Here is a 23,450-nt window from a genome sequence, read left to right on the forward strand (position 1 = left end):
AGCTCATCAGGGTAAGATTACAAGGCCTGCTAATGCTGTCATGAGACCCAGAGCACTCACCAGATGAAGTCCTGGGCTATACCTATGGGCAAAAAGAAGTGAGAACATATTGGTGAATGAGAGGTGAGGATCCTGCTGATTATGGTCACTCACAAAAGAGCAGAGTCCCTGATTTGGGTTCCAGGGGAGAGGGATGAGCAGAAACTTGAAGTCTCTGGAGGGACCACAGGGTCTGATAAGAGCATTTGTGCTGGGAACAGTGTTGCTGGGGGTCCTGGTCTTGGCTCAGAGGTGGAAAGGAGTGCTTGAGATCAAGCCCCCAAATAAAGCTCAGAAACAACTAGCATAAAAAAAGCTGAAGCTTAAGATATTATCCCTCACATCTTGAAACTACAGCCTGACTTTAATATAAAGTTAACAGTCAGGAAAAATTAAAATTAGGCAAAGGAAAGCTAATGACTTAAGAAAACACAAGGAAATAATAAAATTAAATCAAAAGAATGAAAAAAATAGAAGAGAATATGAAATATCTCATTACAAAAACAACTGACCTAGAAAACAGATCAAGGAAAGACAATATAAGAATTATTGGATCATCTGAAAGTTATGATTTCAAAAAAAAGCACCTAGACAATATACTTCAAATATTACTAAAGTTTGTATAAAGTTATAGAATTAAAGGGCAAAATATAAATTTGAAAAATCCACCAATCATCATGTGAAAGATATCCCAAAATGAAAAATCACAGGAACATGACAGTTTTGAAACTCTCAAGTCAAAGAGAATATGCCATAGGAAATTAGAAAGAAATAATTTAAATATTGTAGAGCTATGATCAGGATACACAGAGGTTAAAAGCTTCTACGTTAAAAGACTGATGGTTATGAAACACAATATTCCAAAAAACAAAGGAGCTAGGTTTGCAACAAAGAATAACTTACCCAGCAAAGCTGAGTGTAATCTTGCAAGAAGAAAAAATGGTTACTTAATGAAATAAAGGATTTTCAGTATACTTAAGGAAAAGATCAGAACTGAATAGAATTTTTGGCTTATAAGGATAAAGAGAAACATAAAAAGGTAAATGAAAGATAAGTTATAAGGGATTTAATAAGATCATATTGTTTCCTTATCATATGAAAAAAAACTCATTATCTGTAACTCTTGAGAATGTTATTATTACTAGGGTAGTTTGAAAGAACATACATAGATAAAAGGCTTGAGGTTAAGTTGATGTGATAGGATGATTTTTTTTAAAAAGATAAAATTGATCAGGGAAAGTAAAAATGAAGTAATTATTTCATACAAATGAGTCGTGAATGGAAGAAATGTTGCAGGAGAAAATGGAATGCTGGTAATGATAAAACTTTACTTTCATCAGAACTAGGTCAAAGAAGGAATACTATATATTCAAAAGGTGAGAAAAGTTTTTTTAAGTTACAGAAAAATAGGAGGATGAAGGAAAGGATATGAGAGGGACTCTTGGAAGGGTAGATGGATTAAGGAATAATAGAAGGGCAAAGATAGAGGCTAAGGATGGGATTCTTAAAAGGGGGTACAGATTACAGAAGCAGTAATCAGAAATAAATTAGATATCTAAGGAAGGACACAGTAAAAAGAGAGGAAGACAAAGAGAAACAATGAAGGAGAAAATACTGGAGGTTGATATCAAAGGGCTTGGAGGAAGAATGTAGAAGAAGGAACTCCCAGCTAATAAACTCCATTTTCTCAGGAAAGTGTGAGGAATAGATCTCAGCAAAGAAGATGGTGGGAAGAAGTTCCCTGGCAGGCTTAGGGTTTTAAAAAAAAAAAAATTGTTTTAGAATAGCTTCTGTGAGAAACAAGATAGAAAAGAATGAAAGTATTGTCTTGATGCAATAGGAATCCCACTGTAGTTGGATAACATACATTTGTAGTGTACCTAGTGTCCCTAGTTAGCAAAGTGTGATTTTCTCCACTTCTATTTAGCAACAAATAACAATAACAAGAGTAATAATAATAACAAATAGCTACCATTTGTATAATGTTTTATAAATATTATATCATTTTATCCTATAATAATTCTGAGAGATAATTGCTATTAAAATCCACTTTTTGCAATTGAAGAAATTGAGGCAGACAAAAGATAAGTGACTTGCTTGGGTAACACAGCTAATAGTTATCTGAGGCAGGATTTAACTTAAATCTCCTTGACTCCAGATTCAGTACTATCTTCTTTATGCCACTTAGTTGCCTAAAACTGAGAAAGTGGATGTTGGAAGTATTATAGGGTTGGGACTTAGTAAGGAATGAATTATAAAAGAACAGATTCTTAAGGTCTCCATACATTTGTGCAGTTTCAAGTCACATGATGACCTCCCCCAGAAGCCCCAGTGTACAATTTGTCACTGAAGCTCATTCTGCATATATAATATATCGCGCAGTTATATACATATATGCACAGTCTTGCCTGTGATTATAATAAATTGTGAGTGCAGTACGTATGATCATGCAGCACTGGATCATGAGAATTGATCCCAGGATTCAGAGGAAGCCAGGGCATTTGGAAGGGCTGCCTGAGCGGTGACTTGTGTGCAGTGAAGGTCTGAAGCGGGAAACAGAGGCATCACAGGGCAGAGGCAGCTTGGAGGAAGTTGGGCCTTGCAGTCTGTATGTCTCTGTGTGGGCAAAGTTATTGCTGGTATATTGTTTTTGTAGTAGTGTGTGTGTGTGTGTGTGTGTGTGTGTGTGTGTGTGTGTGTGTGTGTGTGTGTATATATATATATGTATATAGGTATTTTAATAATAGCAATTCGGAATCCCTTAGAAATAATGATGTCAAGAAAAAGACTTGGAGTGTAGGATATTCAAAGAACAGTGGACTTATGATTGCTTTTTCATGCAGTACAAGGAAAGAGCTGTATGTCTGATATGCCAGAATATAGTGTTTGTGTTCAAATAATATATTTTGCGTCGACACTATGAAACTCAACATAAAGATAAATTGTTTGGTTGGAGAAGTGAGAAAAGATAAAATATTAAAACTGAAAAATACATTGACAACTCAGCAAAATATTTTTTGTGAAGCAGAAGCAGCTAAATATTTCATCACTGCGAGCAAGTTTTCAAGTTGCCAAGCTAATAGCACTGGCAGACCATTTGTGGAGAGAGAATTTGTTAAAGAATGCCTTCTTTCTGTTGCCAAAGAGATGTGTCCAGAGAAGGCCGATTTATTTAGTACAGTGAGTCTTTCAGGACCTACAATTACATGGAGGATTGAAGAAATGGGAGACAATCTGCATTAGCATTTGCAGAACTCCACCAAAAAAATTTAATATTTTTCCTTTGCACTTGACAAAAGCAATGATATTTGTGAATCTGCACAACTTCTAATTTTTATTCATGAGACAAATGATTATTTTGAAGTCATAGAAGAGCTTGCTGCACTGCAAAGCATCAAAGGAACAACTACAGGAGAGGATATCTATGAAAAGGTTTGCCAAACTATGAATGGTTTGGAGTTGGACTGGGCTTGACAACTGATGATGCCCCTAGCATGGTGGGATCTAAGAAAGGAGTAATTGCTCACATTAACCAAGAGATGGACAAACATAACCATTCTCATCCAATAGTCCTACACTGCCTGCCTCACCCACCAACAAGCAGTAAATCACTGAAGTGGGACTCTTTTATGAAAATTGTGGTATCTCGTATTAACTTCATTAGAGTTAATGCAATAAATCACAGACAATTTCAGGAATTTGTGTCTGAGCCTAATTGTTGAGTATGAAGATGTTCTATATCACACAGAAGTCCATTGGCTGAGTTGAGGGAGAGTTTTGAAATGTTTCCATGACTTACTTCCACAGATTACAACTTTTCTGCTTTAAAAAAGTAAAGAAATATCAGAGCTTAATGACATAAAATGGAAATGGCACCTTGCCTTTTTGACAGATGTAACAGAGCTACTCAACAATTTCAATATGCAGCTTCAAGGAAAGGGGAAGCTCATCTGTGATATGTAATCACATGTCAAAGCATTTGAAGTAAAATTAGGCCTCCTCATCAAACAAGTGAAGGAGGAAAACTTCTGCCATCTCCCCACAACTCAAAATCTGTTAGCAGAAAAATGGTTGATTGCATTCCCAAACAAAACATGTGTGGATTCATTGGAAAAATTGCAAAAGGAGTTCCAATTTAGATTTAAAGAGCTTCATCTCCATGAACAGGACATACAATTTTCCATAACCCATTTTCTATTGACATTGAAAATGTGGATACAATTTACCAAATGGAAGTCTCTGAAAGATGCATTCAAGTCAAGCAGCCTTCATAATTTCTATGCATCTCTCCCCTCTCCCCTCATCTCAGGAACCATGCACTCAAAATGGCAACCATTTTGGCAGCACTTATGTCTATGAACAGACTTTTTCTAGAATGAAACATTTGAAATCTCCAACCAGATCAAGACTAACGGATACACACTTGCATCACTTGTTACGACTAGCAGGACAAATATGGAACCAAACATTGACCATCTCATTAGCCAAAAGCAGGCCCATAGTTCCCATTGAAATACTGGTAAGTTTGTTGATTTAACTTTACTTCATTTTAAATATTGTATTTGTTCCCGTTTTGTTTCTTCACTTCAAAATAAGATATATGTAGCGTGCAAAGGAATTTGTTCATAGTTCTTGTTTATACTATAGTCCGGCCCTCCAACAGTCTGAAGAACAGTGAATTGGCCCCCTATTTAAAAAATTTGAGGACCACTGGCTTAAATGGTATGAAAGTTGAATAATGAGTCTATGATCACAGCAGGCAAATGGCTGCTCCTTTCCTTACCCTTTTGTGCAGGGACAGAGGAAGAAAAGGATATTTTGCAGCAGGTATAAGGTTAAAGATTCCCAGAATGAAGTAGGCTGGAGGTACCTACTGCTCTCTATCCCAACTGGGAAAAAAAAAAAAAAGAAAAGAAAAAAAAAAAAAGGCCAGAAATGTTAAGGGCTTGGGAAAAGCCAGTAATGCTAAGAGAATGAACAAAGAAAAAGTTTGGGGAAACAAAGGCTGCCTCTCAGCAAGATATAAGGTTTCTGAGACAAACCAAGAAATAAGAGGATCAGGCTCCAATGAGAGTGAACAGGTGGAACTCTTGGCAGATGACTATGCAACACCAATATATGCTATGTAATATATAGGATCCCAGTGAATTAAAGCTTCTGTATTTTTCCACAATTTATTCTACTAGTGGTTTGAGCTACTAGGTTTTGAGACAAAATCATTATTGGGCAGAAGGTTAAGAAAAGACACTTATGTGGAGATGAAATACATTTCCTACTGCTTCACTTGGAGAGCAGAATTCTATCTCTAGGTTCATTATCATTCTGAGTAAATGTGTAAATGTGCTCTATTTAAATATTGATTAGAAACCATGAATTGTTTCCAGGCAGAGAATCTAAAACTCCTGGCTGGGAGAAAATAAATAAAATTAGATGTTTTTCCCAGAAAAAGCCTCCAAAGAGGGACAAAAGTCATGATGCTATTACTAATGCCTGTGAAACCAGGTCATCGATCCTTAATCAATATATGGATTACATTATTAAGCATTACAAAAGAAAATATGAATTCTAAAAAGCTAAAATGGCAGACAGTTCAGATAGAGGGGGATTTATATAGCAAGCATATTAATAGAGCTACGACATAGATGGCAATGGCATATAGGTTTAAAGTACAAAAACACTATTATCTCAGTATCTCAACAGGGCAAATAGGTGGCACAGTGGATAAAGTGGCAGGTTAAAATAAAGAAGACATCTTCCTGAGTTCAAATCTGACCTCAGACTGACTAGCTCAGACTTACTAGCTAGATGATCCTATGCAATTCACTTATTCCTATTTGACTGAAAAATGAACTGGAGAAGGAAATGACAAACCATCCTAATATCTTTGCCCAGGAAACCCCAAATGGAATCACCAAGAGTCAGATATGACTGAAACAAGTGAATCTCAACAAGAATCTCTCACTGAGGTTGGCATTATATTCATTTTATAGATGAGGAAATTGAAACTTAAAAAGATCATGACTTCTTATTAATGTTTATTGATTATAAATGTTCACAACCAAGAGAATATCAAACATAGTAATAACAAAATTATGTGATGATCAGCTGTGATGAACTTGGCTCTTTTCAACAATGAGGTGGCTCAAGGCAATTCCAATAGACTTGGATGGAAAGAGCCAACTGCACCCAGAGAGAATTCTGTGGAAACTGGAAGTGGTTCAAAGCATAGTATTTCCACCTTTTGTTGTTTGATTGTTTTTCTCTTTCTTGTGGTTTTTTTCCCCCTTCTGATGTGATTTTTCTTGCACAACATGACAAATATGGAAATATATTTAGAAGAATTGTATATGTCTAATCTATATTAGTGGTTTACTGCCTAAGGGAGGAGGAAGGGAAGGAGGAAGAAAACTTTGCAACACAAGATTTTACAAAAGTGAATGTTGAAAACCATCTTTGCATGTATTTGGAAAAATGAAAAGCTACTATTAAAAAAAACAACAACAACAAATAGTAGTCATAAGGATAATCAATGTAGTATAATGACTAGATAGCAGCTCTTGAAGCCAAGGAGATCGAGGTTCAAGGCCTACCTTTGACACATAATGATCTGTGACCCAGAAAGTCATTTCATGTCGTAGTGCTCTAGGGAATTCTTTTAAGACTATAAGATGCACAAAGTTTACTCATATGAAGATTTCCTATCAAATGAGATATTTATAAAACATTTAGCACAGAGCCTGACACAGAGAAGATGCTAAATAAGTTTATTGTCCTCATCTTTCCCCCTTCTCCCTACCATTGAAAAGATTGGTTCAGGGGCAGCTAGGTGGCACAGTGATAGAGCACCAGCCCTGAAGTCAGGAGAACCCGAGTTCAAATCTAATCTCAGACACTTAAGACTTCCTAGCTGTGTGACCCTGGCCAAGTCACTTGACCCCAACTGCATCAGCAAAAAAAGAAATAAAGAAAAGAATGGTTCAGTCCCTTTGCCTATAAGTCTTGAGAGCAGGTGATATGGCATAAAAGAAAGAACAATAGATTGTAAATCAGAAGATTCAGGTTCTAGTCCAGCCCTGAGAACTTAGGAATGTCTCCTTGGCCTCACTAACTTTGTTTCTGTGCAAAATAGGGATACTCACACTTGTCTGTCCTGTCTCACTAGTTATTTTAAAAAATCAAACGGTATTATCAAAGCATAGTATTTACACCTTTTTTGTTGTTTGCTTGGATTTTTTTCCTTTCTAATTTTTTCCCCTTTTGATCTTATTTTTCTTGCACAGCATGATGAATATGTTAATATGTTTATGCATATGTTTAAGATATATTGGATTGCTTGATATCTTGGGGGAGGAGGAGGAGGAGAGAGAAAAATCTGGAACACAAAGTTTTGCAAAGGTGAATGTTGAAAATTATCTTTGCATGTATTTGAAAAAATAAAATACTATCCAAAAAAAATTAAATGATATAATATACAATGATGAGTTTTGTAGACTGCAAAGTGCCATACAAATGTTATAGTTAATGATTAAATTCAAAATTCCAAGATAAAAATTTTAAAAGTTATATTTTTAGATATATATTTGTTTTTCAACATGTTACATACATTTTTGTTATTGTTCAGTGATGTCCCACTCTTTGTGATCCCATTTGGGGTTTTCTTGACAATGATAACTGCATGGTTTGCCATTCCCTTCTCATATTATAGATGTGGGAACTTGACAAACATTTGACTTGTCCAAGATCACACAACCAATAAGCATCTGAGGTCAGATTTGAACTCAGGAAAATGAATCTTCCTGATTCCAAGTCTAGTACTCTTAACATATCTATATCTAGCTGTTCTCTAGTTAAATTCTGTTAATGAATCCAATTCCCTATATGCCACATGAAAACAAAATTCTCACATGCTATGATTGGTTCTTTCCCTCACTGCTGGCTATTTGACCTCACTTATTAAAGAGAAGGAAGGAAGGGAAGAAGGGAGGGAGGGAGGAAACACATACTTTGGATCCTAATCTTTGAAAAAGACAGTTCTGAAATAAACTTGAGATTTACTAACAAAATTACGTTGTTTCCATCCAAAAAATGTAATTTATATTTTTGTTTTTAGAGTACCTCTAAATTCTATAAGCTATAATCTCAAAGAAAATGACCAGGTCTTTTAAAATAACAGATTTAATAAGAAGGCTTATGTTTTTTCTCAAAGAATATAGCTAGTGAATATCAAATGTCAACAGCTGGTCTGCAAGCTATCAGAAAGGAGAAACAAAGATGACAGTACAAATGCATTACTGATGTTGAAGGCTGATGGATTTAAGATTTAAATGGAAGACAGGTTCATACGATCCATACTTCATGGGGTATATTTCTTAAAATACTGATCTAAAATGCTTCTATTTATGTTCTTATTATTCTTTAAAATTCAAAACCCTTTAGTGTCAAAGACAAAAATTAAATATTTAAAGCATGGTAGAGTTTTTGACCACAAAAATATATTCTGAAAGTTGAACTTATAGATATTAAAAAAAAAAAAAAAAGACTTCCCTGAAGCTGCTAGATGGCACAGTGGATAGAGCACCAGTCCTTGAAGTCAGGAGGACCCGAGTTCAAATCCGATGTCAGTCACTTAACACTTCCTAGATGTGTGACCCTGGGTAAGTCACTTAATCCCAATTGCCTGGGGGGGGGGGGAGACTTCCCTGAGGGAATGGGACTTCTTCAAAATTTCTAGATTCTACCAATACTGTTAAGTGCAAGTTATAAGTGACAAGTCTATTACCTCCTACAAGTACAAAAGCTTCCTAGAACTATAAAGCAGTCATCAGAAATGTAAAAATGACAAGGGATTTTTTATTACATAAACTAATGATAAGACTAAAAGTTATTTTACAAACAATCTGATGATATTATTAAAGATAAGTTGTGAATTATCTTTGTTTTGTATAGAACTAGTGCTATCTAAGAGGATTCCTGGCATGTTTCTAACACAGAAGGGGAAAAGTAGCTTTTCAATTACTGAAAATGATGGAATTAATCATCATTTCTTACTTTTTCCATGAAAAAAAATGTCAAGTATATCTTCAGGTTCACAAGTATGAACCAGACTATCAAAAAAAGAGGCATTTAACTATTTATCTAGACAGTTAAGATTCTTTATTTGAAATTAATCCAATTCCAGCAAGAAAGTACTGATAGCAATGTTAAATCCTAATGCTTCTCACAGACAACAGAAGACTTTTCATACTGTTTCATGAAAAAGTTTGGAATCTCATCAGAAACACTAGTCTTAATTAATCTCAAAATTTCACTATTCATTTTTTTCATATCATTTATCCAGCTCCATGGACCTACCTGTTCTTGATGTCTAATAATGTACCCAAGAGATAAATTCATCCCTGAATGAATTAATCAACTATATTCAAGTAGATAAAGGATGAAAATTCAGAAATCTTTTAAAATGATAATAATTTAGAATGCACAAGTTAAAATATATAAATAGAAATTGTCTATTCTCACCTCTCTGCTCCTATCCTAATACTATGAAAGTACCCAGTGATAGTAAGCCCCAAGGAAGCTAGAAGGCTATTAGAGGTTATTTTAATTCCCCCTTACAGTTAGTATTCAAAGGGTTTAGCCAGAAAAACTTTTTTTTAAGTTTTTCCTTTTTTTAAATTTTGAATTAGCAAGTCTTTGCTTTTCTCTCTTTTTCACTTCTCTACCACTAAAAAAACAAAAGAAAACCTTTGTAAAATTATTCCCCTTTTTTAAAAAGAAACCTACAATTTTAAAATTTCCAGGAAATTTTAATTTTGTTTTCTCTTTTTCTTATTTTCTCTTCATATAAAACCCATGAGAAGAAACTATGAAATTCAGTTCTGAGTAGTGCCCAGAGAAAAAACATAGGCAAAAAATGTTGATTACCATTGGTATCAGCCAAAGCGGGAATATTACCTAGGGACCTGTTATAACTACATGTGCTAAAATGTTTCTAGCTGTTCTCAGAAGACAAATGGCACATGGTAAAACTTTTCTTTCTTCCCTAAGCAAAATCTACATTGAATATGATCCTTTCCAAATTCTGAAGCTATGATGTTAGAGAACTAAAACTAAAGGATCCCAAAAGCATCCTTCCTTGAAAACTATTCATCTTAAGGATCACTGCTGAAGCTACCAAATGAAAGAATCAATACTGATAATGGTTTGGTGGTCCCATTTCTGGTTATTTTTGTACTATCCCCCCTTGATCAAATTCTGACCAAAAAAACCTCTACTCTCTATTCCAAGGAATCAAAACTCTAAATAAAGTACACAGAGCCACCAATCAGGCACCAATTATCTCAATGGTATGAGAAACTGTCTTGAAATCAGTTGAGACTTTGAACAAATTAAAGAATAATGGAGAAAATACTTTGACAGGTTTTTCTTAATTGCAAGGATATAAAAAAGTTCCAGATGATCAGAAGAGCAGCAGTCAGGAAGATAACAGAGAGGTAAGAAAATAATGGCTTATACTTCAAGCAATCTCAAAAATATTTCAGAAATGTATTTGCCTTAATAGGCAGGATTTTAAGCAATAAGATAATAACACATACAAGCAAAATTCATTTTAGCTTGTTTATCTATCCCAATCAAATATCATGTTTGTATAATATTCAACTTTTAAAGTTACATGTTTATCACTAAAATGACCTTTATTAAGACTCTACAGCAATAAAAAGCATAAATCCTCTGAAGCTTTGGTCAAATTACCATTAAATCATTTTGAACAACAAATCATCTGACTCTTGGCAAAGCAGATTAACCCTAAAAAATCTTTCTCTCTGTCACTCTTTCTGTCTTTGTCACTATCTATTTTTTTGTGTGTCTGTCTCTCTCTCTCTCTTCTCTTTTCCTTTTCTTCCTCCTTCCCTCAATCTATTAAAGCATATAACAGCTCAAATCACTTTTAAATATCTTCAACCGCCTTCTGGCAATGGATTTTCTCTCTAAACTTCCAGGTCAAAAGATTTCCCCTAAGTAAGCAGAGATTGCCTTGAATCACTCTGCTTCAAAGAAGGCTTCAACGCAAGACAGACTGGACTAGCACAACTCTGACATTAAATCCCTCCCCAGCTTCCTGCACCTTTGGAGTAGAAGGGGTTAGCTAATGCAGGCAAAGAAACTTCAAAGAATTGGCACATGGCCACATTTATACTCAGCTGTCTTTTGTACCAAGGTAAGCCTTCTTAAAAATATTTCGTTATTACTACCCAAGAGAGAACTATACTTTATTTTCATATAGTTATCCGTTTATTATAATAATTTTCAAAATTCTCATTTGGATTTTATTCTTTTAATAACAGTAGAAACCTCAGACTATTTCAATAAATTCCAAGGAATGATTAAAAAAAAAAACAACAACAACAACAACAACAAATAAAACAAGCAACTATAGGGACCAATAGTGCTAAAGCAGAAAGGAAAGCATTTATTAAGTGCCTACTATGTGCCAGAATATTAACTAAATGCTTTATAAATATTATCTCTTTTGAGCATGAAATTGTAAAATTTAAATTCTTTGAAGGCAGAAAGTATTCAGGTTTTCTTTTTGCTTCTTCAGCAACTCACTCAGTCCTTACATAAAACAAATGCTTAACAAATATATATGAAAATAAAATAATAGAATTAGAGCTGGAAGGGAAACTTAAGGACTCTCTTGTCCAACAATTTCGGGTTTTTTAATTAAAATTTTAAAATATGTCTTGGTGATGCATCACACTATTTGCAATCCACCTTCCCCTCCAGATCAAATCTTTCCTTGTAACCAAAAAACAAAAACAAAAACAAAACAAAACAAAACAAAAAAACTAAGCAAAAAATTAGATCAAATTTAGCCACAATGTATACAATATTCTATTCTCATAATCCTTTGATACTTTTAGAGCATATGTCCAAAATTAACATCACTGGGTCAAAGGCTATGGAAAATTTTGGTACTTTTTAAATATAATTTTCAACTGAAATCCAAGATAGCTGAATCACCATACAGGTTCCCTAAAAAAGGCAGTAAAATGCTTCTCTTACTATTAATGATTTCATTTGTGTTTTCATAGGATATTTACAGCTTGAAATTCTTTGGAAAATGTTTTATTCATACCCTTTGACCTCTAATCTATTGAGTGATAGCTCTTAGCATTACAGATTTGTGCTAATTCCCTACACATTTTGGGTATTAATTTTCATCAGTGACACACTTCATAATTTCTTTTCCAAATTCTATCTTCATTACTTTATTCATGAAATTAATTTTATATATTCAGAACTGTCTATTTTATCTTTTACTAAGATTTCTTCTCCCAAGCATAGCTATATAAAGTACTTGAATTCATTCTACTAGGTTTCATGGTGTGACTTTTATTCAAATTTAATGTCCACTAAATTTATTGTGATATGTAATCAATTAACAAGTATTTATTAACTATAGACTAGGTACTAAATTAGGTGATAGGGATAAAAAGATAACAGTGAAACAGTCTCTGACCTCTAAAAGCTTACATGGAGAGGTAAAAATGGGCAATGAGTTTATGGTCTTATGTTTTCTGGCTTTCTTGACAGTTTTTAGCAAAAAGGGAATCCCCTCCACAGTGATTTATGTTCTTGAATTCATCAAACACTAGGCAACTATTGTCAAATACTTCTGTTTCCTACTTAAGCAGGGGTTACCCAGGTATCTTGCTATCTGCCCTGACAAGATAATTTGGTACAAGGAGATACTAGCAGCTATGGATGTCAAGAAACACTTCATGAAGGAAAAAAACAGTTTCTGCTGACCTTTCAAGAAAGGACAAGATCATCCACTGCAACCTGGGCCTTGTCAGCCATCTTGACTGTTGTCTTGCCACTGGAATTCAATGGCTGTGGAGGAGTGAGGCTGTCAACTTTTGGCTAACTGTTCCACATAAATCCAATTTATAAGCAAGTCAAGACATTATCCTTGTGATGTTATTGGTCCTTTTCTAAAATCCAGGACCAACAACAAATAACAATGAGAATGACTACAACTTTGTGCTATAGTCTTTCTCTCCCAGATTTTCCACTTCTTTCCCTAAATGAGGTAAATAAAGCAATACCTCTATGCTACTAGAAAAATGAATATAATTATCTAATGGTAGCCATTCACAATCATTGGGATTCCCTAAACACAAATTTCCTTCCCCGTCACCACTCCCCTTTTTTGATTACCTCCCCTATTAGAATGAATAAATTAAGCTTCTTGATTTCAAGAATTGTCTAATTACTGTATTTGCATCCCCAGAAACTAACACAGTCCTCAGTAAGTGTAACAATTAATAAATGTCTTTCCATTCATTTATTCATAGTCTATTCCACAGAATTACTTTCTACTTTGAAAACTGTTCATGAATAATGTATAATCACTTAGTTCCAGGACTAGTATTACCATGATGTCTTTATTTGTACTTTTTGTTATGAATTCCATTGAGATCCAGGACCTTCTCTCTTCTTACAAATTAATTTGTTTTATTTTGGCTAGCTCTATAAAGTAGAGTATTGGTAATTTGATTATCATAGTACTAAATCTACACATTTTCTATACATTATTTCAGGTAGTACTGCATATTTATTATATTTCTTTAGTGTACACTATTTAGTATATATGTTATTACATATTATAATTCAGTATAATTATATACTTTAGCATATATTGTTTATTATTTAGTATATATGTAGTAGATAATATATTTTAATATTTAGTATATTTATTACAATAGCATGGCTAAATCATGAACAATAAATATGTATCCAATTATTTAAATGTCCCACTGTAACCCATCATCTCTGTGTACAGATATGATCTTCAAGTCTCTGAACTTTATCCTTTAAAAAAGAGAACAGAAAAAAAAAATTGATCCTGTTACCTTCTCCAAATCAAGCTATATCCTTTTGTGTTCCCCTTCATTTCTTAACTTTAAAAGGAATAATTTATACTCTTTTACTGCCCCCTACAATAAAGTAACCATCCTTACCATTTGAAACAATTGTTAGGGAATTGTTTACTATGTACATTACTCGCAAAAGTTATAATTTTCAAATTCCAATTAGATTTTTATATAATCACTCTCATGTAGCAGGAATAGCTCAACTCAAATTTTATCTCCTCCAGGAAATTTCCCTTGTAATCCTCTTGATAATGACTTTTCCCTCCTCCAATCATATAGACCTATTTGTACTACTTATTTTTCTATACACGTTTATTTTAGTGTCATCATTTTTATTCTAGCAAGGAAAACTTCCCCATACCAGAAAAGTTAAAATAAAAATGACTAATGAGGAAATGAAACCCCAAACAGATAAGACTGTGCATAAAGACAACTTTGGTGGACCTGAACTGAACTCAAAGGAACTGGCTCCAGGAGTGCATATACCAAGTACTATAAGAATTTTCTAATGTGCTTGATAAATTTTCACTAGTGATTTCTGAAAAATAATGCAAAACAGACGCCATAGAATTTGAGATGGGCAAACCCTTTACTAAGTTCCTAATTTTCAATAAGGAAAAGGATTCTACAATAAGTCAGGCTTTGATTTCTGCTACAATTCAGAATGTATCATTAAAAACATAGTTTTTATGGTGTCTAGATCACCACATTTGTAGGGCCTAGAATAATCCTCTCTTCTAATATTAATTCTAATAAAAAGTCCTCAGTTCTGACTATTAAAATCTCTCTCTTCAAGATCTATGATACCTTTCCCAATCCCCCAATCACTTTGGTTCTCATTCAATTCTTAAGAATTATTTTTCATTAGATGTATTTATATATGAATCATCTCTTACTGATAGAAAGTAAGTTCCATCAGAGTCACTGTGATCTTATTTTATCCTGTTATCTCCCTCGAAATGTATTCTTAAAAAATGTTTGAATCACTATCATCATTGCTAACACCCATGAATACTTTTCCAAAAGCCATGAAAGGGACTTTACCTATAGGTCTCCAAAGAAAAAGAAAAAGAAAAAAAGATGAACTGTGATTATTATGCATGTTATCATGAGTCATTTGCAAAACTTTGGGTATTATACAGCATTGACTAGCTAGGGGCAACTAGGCAACACAGTAGATAGAGAACTGATCTAGAGTCAAGAAGACTCATCTTCCTAAATTCAAATCCAATTTCAGATACTTGCTAGTTTGCCATTTCCCCTGGTTTGCCTCAATTTATTCATCCGTAAAATGAGTTGGAGAAGGAAATGCAAAGCACTCCAAAATCTTTGCCAAGAAAACCCCAAATGGGGTACAAAAAGTTGGCTACACTGAAGAACAACATCATTAAATCACTATCTACCTAAATGAGGGTCCAAGCCTCTCATTAAGATATATCTACTTAGTAGGAAAGTGGGGGGTGGAAAGAGAATTCTGATATAAATTATATAGTGAATGTGATTGGTAGAAAGAAACTGAAGAATTGATAAAAAAAAAAAAAAAAAAAAAATTATTCCCCTTCGGATCAATTTAGTTCCTTGGTCCCATCTAGAGGTAATCCAGTCAAAAATTCAAGTTACATCAAGTCCTTGAAGCTAAGTTCTCCCTATAAAACAGCTTATGGCCCATGGCTTCGTTACTGCCCTCCTTTGGGTCAGTTCACCACTGGCACTCTACCTCGCTATTATGGAGTACTAAATCTCTTTTAGGATTTAGCCTGACAGTTAAGGGCATATCCCAACCTCATGGAGTGTTTGCTTTCTCCTGGTAAATGGCTAGTTACACTAGGGAACCTGCCCTATCCATCATTAATTATTAAAACACCTTTCTATGCTCTTCCAAATCCATTTCATATTTACCATTTTTGCTTATTGTACCTCTTATTTTGTCTGTAACCTATTCCTCTAACTAAACCTGTTTTTGCCGAAGAGAATGGACATTATGAATTCTTCACATGACTAGATGGTGCCTACCATCATCTGGTATCTATCTACAAAAACCACATCATTTTGACATAAAAATGGGAAGTAGCAATTACACTTTAGTAGAGAAATAACTGAGGCAGATAAGTGGCTCTACAAATAGAGCACTGAGCCTGGATCAGAAAGACCTAAATTCAAATGTAGCCATGTGACCCTAGGCAAGTCACTTAACCTCTGCCTCAGTTTCCTCACCTGTAAAAAGAGGTGAATAAGGAAATGGCAAGCCATTCTATTATCTTTGCCAAGAAAACCCTCTGTGTAGGGGTCAGAAGAATCAAATATGACTGAACAAGGAAAATAATTGCCAAAATATAAATGTTCCCAAGAAAAATATTTCAAATACTATTTATTAGTCCAATAATGAAATTAATTTTTCCATCCCAAATGTAAATTCTACTTAATTATAATTCCTCATGCTTTTTAATAGTCATTATCTCCTTATCTCTTTCCCAGAATTAAGACACCACATAATTAGTAATCATACAGGTTAGAGCAAAAAAGGTTTTTTATAAAAGACAGAGAATTCAAATAACACGATTATAAAATGTTTTGCTAGTTTGAGCAAGTTCCCCAAAGGACTTTGGGAAAATGGAAAATAACAAAACAACTTCGCTAACTTCAAAGTTGTTAGAAAGGAAAAAACACAGGGAAAAAAAAATGTAGTGATGTTTTAAAAGTAAGTTTCCCTGAAGTCATTCATGAAGAAAATATTCAATCCTCTACATTAATCTGCAAATTTGCAGCACTTCTCTCCCATTTGACAAAGACACACACGCTTTAAACCCAAGGCACAGTTAAAAGAAGATCCCACCAAACTTTAATTTCCTTCCCCTTCAGCTATTGTAATGAAGTTCTTCTAAATATTTACCCTTCCCAGATGACTAAAATAGGATGAGGAGTTCCTTTGTAGTGCAGATGATTGGTGCAGACCTCTAGTAGTAAGAAGAAATTCTCACGCCCACAGGGAGTAGAAATGGATTTAGAAGTGGGAGCTCAGAGGATGAAATAAAGTAAATCATTAAATAAAATAGTCATTAAAACATTCAAATTGAAAGACAATGCAATTATTCTTTGTAGTATAAAATTCTATTCTTTGGTCTTTAGGAAATTATTATGGACTCATGGGCTATAATGAAAAGATACAGAAAATTTCAGGCTTTTATGGTTTTGTTTTAGTTGCAAATCAAATCAAATAAATTTACTACATAAAGTCACTAGCAAGGAATTTTTCTTTAAAAGTCTGGATACTGTTCAAATTATGTAGCATAACAATGTCTTCTATCTCAAAAATAAATTTAATAATGACTAAAATTCAATTCAAGACCAACAACATGAAATTCCCAAATAAAGAGAAGTATCAACCCTGGAATCTGAATTTAGGACATGATAACCAACACTTCTTGCCATCAGAACGAACATAGGATCTACATGTACATATACAAACTCCTACCAAGCTTGCCAAGAACTAATTTTTTCAGTACACTTTTAAAGACGAAGAAGGCTTTTGAATATCCCAAACTAAAAGAGAACAAGAATTCTTCTAACTTTGAAATACCAAGACAAAAAGTGAACTATGGAAGGTGTAAAGTGTGACAACTTTCTATATAATCAGAACACAGTCTCCATTCTAATGCCAGCAAGTCTTGCCAGCAGATCCATTAAGGAAACTGCAAAGATAAATCAACCTCTCTTTTCAAGGTTAGGATGAAAATAGCAGAGGGGAAGACATTGTTTCAAAAATCACTTATCTGTACATCCTGCCCATATATTTGAAATTAATCCCACTGAAAATTACCTAAGATAGAAAGTCCTGCCGAAGCAGCATCTCTAATACACAATTGATTTGTCCAATTTCAATAGAATATATGATCTAGTATATTGTTGGTCTCTAACTTTTTTCAAATTAAAATTAAAACTGAAATCAAACTTATTAAATATATAATTTTCCAATTCAGTGAAATGTGTCTATTTTTGTGTTATGCCAGAAATGGATGAATGGGGAAGAGAAATTGCATTTTGAGGAGATCTGTGAAAACTTAGATTGGTTCCTAATCCCTTGTATAGAGCAATATTTAAGGAATGTAAACCAGCAGTCTATGAAAAGACTGTGACCAGAAGGAAAAATTACGGTTCTCTTAAAAAATGGTTCTTTACCTGCCACAGCAGCCTATTGGAAAAGCAATCATCCAATGGGGCACTCTTCAATAGATCATTAAGTAAAATATCTTCTCCCAATTGTTCCTCTCTGAAAATATTAGCAGACTTCAATATTTCCAGGGATTGATAATCTTGCTCAGCAGATATCATTTCCCATTTAAACCCTTGTTATGTGAATTATCTCTGTTTTTCTGATCAAATCATAGGATCATATATTGAAAACTAGAAGACCCTTCATTTCACAGATGTGGAAACTGAGATCAAAAAAGAGTATGTGAATTGTCCAAGATCACATAGCTAGTAAGTGGCAGCACCAGAATTCAAACACAGATAATGTTTGACAGACAGTCCCTGATTCCAAAGCCAACATCTACCCACTTCTTCATATTGATTTATCATCCTAGGTAAGATCCCTTCCATCATTTCTCATACATAGGTCATTACTTAAATTATACTTAACAGTCGACTTGAACCCATCATATACATCTCCCAATTACCCTTGGACTCACAATACAATTTTGATTCTTCAGAGATTATAATATTCCAGGCTCACCACGATAAAGCATTACCAGAACAGTGATGGGTTTTTGTTTGATATCAGTTTGGTGATTTCAACCTGCTCTCTAAACTACTGGCATATGTGTGGATGTGTACATACACATATGTACATAGTTATAGACAGATAAGAGACATATGCGCATGTATATAATACACATGGATATATAGGAGCAGCTAGCTTATGCAATGGATAGAGCACCAGGCCTACAGTTAGGAAGTCCTGAGTGAAAAGCCAGCCTCAGACATATATTAACAATGTGGCCCTCAGAAATCACTTAATATCTGTTTGCCTCAGTTTCCTAATCCACAAAAAGCCCTTAACACATAGTCTGACATATAGTAAGCATTATATAAATGTTAGCTGCTATTATTGTCAATATTATTAAATATACATACATATATACATAATTCATACACGCATTACATACATAGACAGATTATCCAAAAGTTAACAGCTTCCTGAAAAGACTTTTATAAACTGATGCTGAGTAAAGTGAGCAGAACCAAAGAACATTATATCCATGGTAACAATAAGATTACTTGATGATCAACTGTGATGGACTTGGCTTTTTTCAACAATGAGGTAATTCAAGGTAATTCCAATAAACTTGAGATGGAAAGTGCCCTCTGCACTATAGAGAGTGAATGTGAATCAAAGCATAGTATTTCCACTTTTTTTTGATTGGTTGTTTGCTTGTTTTATTTTTTTTCTTTCTCATTTTTTTCCTCCTTTAATCTGATTTTTCTTGAATAGCATGATGAACATGGAAATGTTTAAAAGAATTGGTCATATTCAACCTATCTAAGATTGTTTGGTGTCTTGGGGTGTGGGAAGGCAAAGAAGGGAGAAAGAAAAATTTGTAACACAAAGATTTACAAAAATGAATGTTGAAAACTACCTTTACATGTATTTTGAAAAATAAGATAATAGTGGAAGAAAAAAAAAAGAGAAGATTTAATGGCTTAAGAAGCTTAAAGCTGGGCTGAGACTTTTGAGATGCCCTAAGCAATAAATATAGATATATAGATAGGGGAGAGAAAGAAAGAAAAATATAGGTATATATACACATTCACATTATATATAATTCCTGTTCTGAAAAAGTCCTCACCTTCTACAAATTTCCTCTGCTGAACATTATTACTTATATTCTCTATAGCAATGCCGTTTTTCAACTTCCAACTTTTATCAATAATTCAAAGAGGAAAATTGGAATTAAAATTTATAAATGCTCAGCTTAAAAACATTTTAATTTATATTCCTATTGCCAACCAAAGAAGAAAGTGAAATACTTAAATTCAGTCTTCAAAAATTATTCTGGCTGTTTCATCATCACAAGGCAAATGTTGAGATAGTAACTAAATCTATTTTAAAATATAACATCAATAAGCAGCCTCCTGGAAAAAGAATCTTCCTCAGTAGATTAACTGAAGTATAAACTCTTATAGTTTCTAATTTCCCATAGAACAGACTCCTTAATTACTTATTTACTCATAAGACCAAAACAAATGAACAAAAAAATTTCCACTAAGCTGACAAATAAACATCATCCATTAATTATAGTATTTCCTTTGTTTAAACTTCCCCCCCCCCAAAAGCAAATTTTTAGCTTTTAATCCCTTCATGTCTAAAAATAATACTAGTAATACTAGTGAGTGGATGTGGCTTCTAAGAAAATTCACATTCTTCAGAAGTCTGGTTTTTTCCCTGAAATACTCTCTAATTAGAATGAAGCCACTTCTCTGTAGTTTTTTGTTTGTTTGTTTGTTTTAAGGATTAAAAAGGATTTTTAAAAATTTTAAATTCTTACTTTTCAAGTGAACTACAAAGCAAATGAAACAGGATGTGTCTGAGGCTTAAGCAAATTCTATCTAAATGACACCCGATTTATGTAAATATCAATCTCTCAAGCAAAGATTAGAATAAAAAATATTGCCCATTCTCATCCTTTCCTCAACTCACCAGTTAAGTCAACAGGAAACAGTGATAAAATACCAGTCATGCTCTGCAATATCCTGCCTCAATCTCTCCCATTTTAATCCATCCTTTATTCACCAGCCAAAATTATTTTCCAAAAACACAGATCTGATCATGTCACTTCTCTACTCAAACTCTTGATTAGTTGTTTTTCATTCATTTCCAACTCTTAATGATTCTTTTTGGGTTTTTCTTGGCAAAGAGACTGTAAGTGGTTTGCCATCTCCTTTTCTAGTTCATTTTATAGATGAGGAAATTAGGCAAACAGGGTTAAAAGACTTGCCCAGGGTCATACAGCTAGTATGTGAAGTATGTGAAGCCAGATTTAAATTTAGGAAAAAAATCTTCCTGATTCCAGGCTCGGCACTCTTTACTGACTACCTAACTGCCTCATACATTATTACAATCAGAATTAAATACAAATAATCTTTTGAGCTTTTAAAACCTTTATCACTAGGACCCTTCTTATCTTTCAAATCTCCTTATACTTTAATTCTATGGACTATGCAATCCAAATACAGATCAGAACAACTAGAGATGGCCCTTCCACTTTTTATGCTAAGGTCTCAGTTAGACTGAGCCAATACTCATTCAGTGATTAAGGCAAGGTAAGAAATAAAGCAGTGAATGGCCTCTTATCTAGGGAAAAAAATTTTAAATATCAATTAGGAAGGAGGAGATTCTCAAGAGTTTCTGATCAAAACAGAAACAGTTGCTATTTACACTCCCTCTGAGTCAGTAAGGGCCCAAACAATGACCAAGTCAGGATTAGCATGGGACCTATTATTATTGGTCAATCAATGAGAGCCAGTGATTTGGGTTTAAGGTATGATTACAGCCCATAAAATCCAAGGTATCTTAGGAGGTTTCAGGGATAAAAATTTACATTCCTTTGGACAGAGTATCAGTTGAATATCATGGCATTAATCTCCCGGATGTTATGGACCTCTTTGAAAAACAGGACAAACAACAATCCAGATGCAGATTTTTTTATGGTTTTCCCACACAAGACACCATCTTCCCACTATGCCTTTCACTAGCTGTGCACCATGGTTAGAATGTTCTTCCTCACCTCTGCCTCTTAGCTTCCATCAAGACTAAGTTCAAGGAAAATAAAGGAAAAAAAAAAGTTCAAATTCCTCTTTCTATAAGAGGCATTTCCTGCTCCCCATCATATAAATAGGGTGTCTTACCTATGACACCACTTCCTATTCACATTATATGCATATTGTATGTAAATATTGCTTATATATTATTTCACATGAATGAGACTCCTTGACCATGTTTTTGCCCATTTTTATATTCCCATCTCTTAGCACAGTTCTTGACATTGTAAGTACTTAATAAATGTATATTGTTGTTGTTGATGATGATGATACTCGTGCAAATGTGGGGGGGGGGAAAGAGGGAGGAGGTACCACATATACACCACTACACATCATCAGTCATTTCTTGCAGTTAGCTCAGAATTCTCAACAAGGATTTGTAACAGGCAGAGAAAAATGTAATGCTTCAAGGACTGGACCCCCATTGGCCAGTCCCTTCATTACATTAGTGACCCATTATGAAATTATACTACATATTTATTTGTATTTGTTCTCTTAATATTTTTTATATTTGTATGTTATTTTTGTCTCCCTTTTTAGAATATAGGCTTGTCAGGATTATTTGATTTATTGTATTTGAATTTCAACTGTTTATCATAGTACTTAGCACATAATAAGTTCATACTGAGTATTTATTGATTAAAATATTGATTATCTTTTAAATTGATTTGTTTATTCTGTGCCATACCAAACTACCAATAAGTATTTTATAGAGTTAAAAACAACAATAAAATTCATCCAGAAGAACAAAAGATCAAGAATATCAAGGGAATCAATTTTAAAATGTGAAGGAAAATATAGCCTAGCAACATTAAATTTCAACCTAAATTACAAAACAATAATCATCAAAACAATCTGGTACTGACTAAGAAATAGTGTTGGATCATTGGAATAGATAAGGTATATAATTCACAATACAAGATGACCATAGCAACTTAGTATTTGATAAACCAACATTTATGAGCAAGAACACACCTTTTAACAAAAACTGCCAAGAAAACTGGAAAACAGTTTCGCAAAAACTAGGCATAGAACAACAACTCACCATATACCAAAGTCAAAACAAGTACATGATTTACATATAAAGGATGATATAAGCAAATTAAGGAACAATGAAAAATGTTCCTCTTAATTCAATGGATAAGGGAAGAAAATAAGAAAACAGAAGATCATAGTTAGAAAATGGATAATTTAAATTAAAAAGGTTTTGTACAAACAAAACCAAGGCATCCAAGATTAAAAAGAAAGTAGGAAATTGGGAGTTGGGTAATTTACAGCAAGTTTTTCTGATAAAGGCCTTATTACTCAAATATATAGAAAGCTAAGACAAATTATAAAAATAAAAGCCATAATTAGAAATTGAGTAGATGTCTATCAATCGGAAATTATGATTTTTAAAAATGTTACTTACCTCTTGTCAGAGATAGAATGGATTCAGGGTACAGGCAGAGATTTATTTTTATAATATCAATGTGAAAATTTGTTTTGCTTTATATATATATTTGTTACAAGAGTTTTGTTTTTCTATGTTTCATGAAGGGGGACAAAAACCTTGAGTTTTTGTTATTTTTCTAATTGTTAATTTGATTTTATCAATCAATTTAATGAAATTTTAAAGAAAAACAAATGCCTGATGTAAAACGGACTTATTTAATA

The 23,450-nt window shown here is 33.6% G+C and overlaps 1 protein-coding gene across 12 annotated transcripts in view; it reads right to left on the reverse strand.

Annotated features, from left to right (window-relative positions):
* Nucleotides 1-23,450, reverse strand: part of DISP1 (dispatched RND transporter family member 1) — a 243,168-nt gene that overhangs the window by 124,509 nt on the left and 95,209 nt on the right. Inside the window, exon 1 of one of the 12 annotated variants that reach the window (XM_074262666.1) lies at nt 12,850-13,652. The exons of 10 other annotated variants lie outside the window; for them this stretch is intronic. The gene's annotated coding sequence lies outside the window, so the exon portion shown is untranslated. Of the gene's footprint in view, nt 1-12,849; nt 13,653-23,450 lie in introns of those variants that run through there. One more of the 12 variants, XM_074262658.1, reaches the window with a different exon arrangement.

Source organism: Sminthopsis crassicaudata, chromosome 4 (assembly GCF_048593235.1).
Source record: "Sminthopsis crassicaudata isolate SCR6 chromosome 4, ASM4859323v1, whole genome shotgun sequence".
Classification (NCBI taxonomy): Eukaryota; Metazoa; Chordata; class Mammalia; order Dasyuromorphia; family Dasyuridae; genus Sminthopsis; species Sminthopsis crassicaudata.